The following is a 1,258-nucleotide window of genomic DNA, read 5'->3' as shown; positions in this document are numbered from 1 at the left end:
AACTCAAACAATGTACACAAGGTGACATGATCCAACAACCCTGAGCGCAAGTGATGTACGCACTAGCAGCATGATGAAGGAGGTCTCAAAGGAGACTCAAGCTCTAGTAACAGGATCCATGGGTTGGCTTGGCCCACAGGTAGTGCAGCACATGGTTGAGGCAAAGAACTAGCTCAAGCATCAGCACACTGGTCCATCCATCGCCATGGAGGAAGAGAGATGGGATGCTGTCCTCAAGAAGTATTTTTCTTGGTCTCCCTCCAATCAAGCTGTGACCTGATTAAACTCTGCCCACTTGTTCCTATGGAGGTGGCCTAATTGGCACAAGAAACCTAACTGTCACATCAACCATGCAAAAGCATTTGACTGTGTGGATCATAAAAGCTATGAGTATCATTGAGAAGAATGGGAACTCCAGAAAGTACTTGAATGTGCTCAGGTGGAACTCATACACAGACCATTGAGCAGCTGTTCAAAGGATACTGTGTGGTTAAAATCAGGAAAGGTGTGACCAGAGTTGTATCCTCTCACCATACTTATTCAATCTGTATGCTGAGACAATTATCTGAGAAACTGGATTATATGAAAAAGAACATGGCATCAGGATTGGAAACAACCTATAATATGCAAGCAACACAAATTAGTATGCTAAAAGTGAAGAAGACTTGAAGTACCTATTGATGAAGATCAAAGCTTATCGTCATTAATACATCCCAACATAAAGAAAACAAACGTTCTCAAAACTGGGCCAATAGTTCACCGCCCAGGTGAGAGAGAAGTACTACCTTGGGGCCGAGGCATGGAAACTACAAGCTAGCTGCCCGGGCCAAGCCCGCCATCTCCTATGCTAAGAACCCTTTTGAAGAAACTTGGCCATACTGTTCCCAGTTGCTGGTGTTGGATAACTCCCAAGTGTGCCTTCAGCTGAAGCCCAAACTGACACCCAAATACAGAAACTTCTGAATGGAGGAGCAAAAAGTTACACTCTCAGTTTTAAAGAAACAAAGATTGTGAAAAATTACAAAGATGCCAAAAGTGTATTGCCGGTTACTTGTAAGACATGTAACAGAACAGTTAAATATCAAGGTAAAAGTGGAAGCTTTCTCTCCTCCCTGAAGAGCAGTCTTGGCACTCCTCTGGCTAACCTCGCTCTGAGGACACCAGAGAGGAGGGCTCTGAGTTCCGCGAACTGCAATCATGAGATGCCTAGTTCCCAGGTCAAGCGCCCTACCTGGATCTTCAGAACACCTACATCTGG

At 44.6% G+C, this 1,258-nt stretch overlaps 1 pseudogene; it reads left to right on the top strand.

Annotated features, from left to right (window-relative positions):
* The first annotated feature begins 767 nt into the window (after positions 1 to 767).
* Positions 768 to 1,258, top strand: part of LOC101640883 — a 2,786-nt pseudogene continuing 2,295 nt past the window's right edge.

This window comes from Echinops telfairi, unplaced genomic scaffold, assembly GCF_000313985.2.
Source record: "Echinops telfairi isolate 266 unplaced genomic scaffold, ASM31398v2 ScPeMD7_158;HRSCAF=472, whole genome shotgun sequence".
Lineage (NCBI taxonomy): Eukaryota > Metazoa > Chordata > Mammalia > Afrosoricida > Tenrecidae > Echinops > Echinops telfairi.
This window is presented reverse-complemented; position numbering and strand designations above follow the sequence as displayed.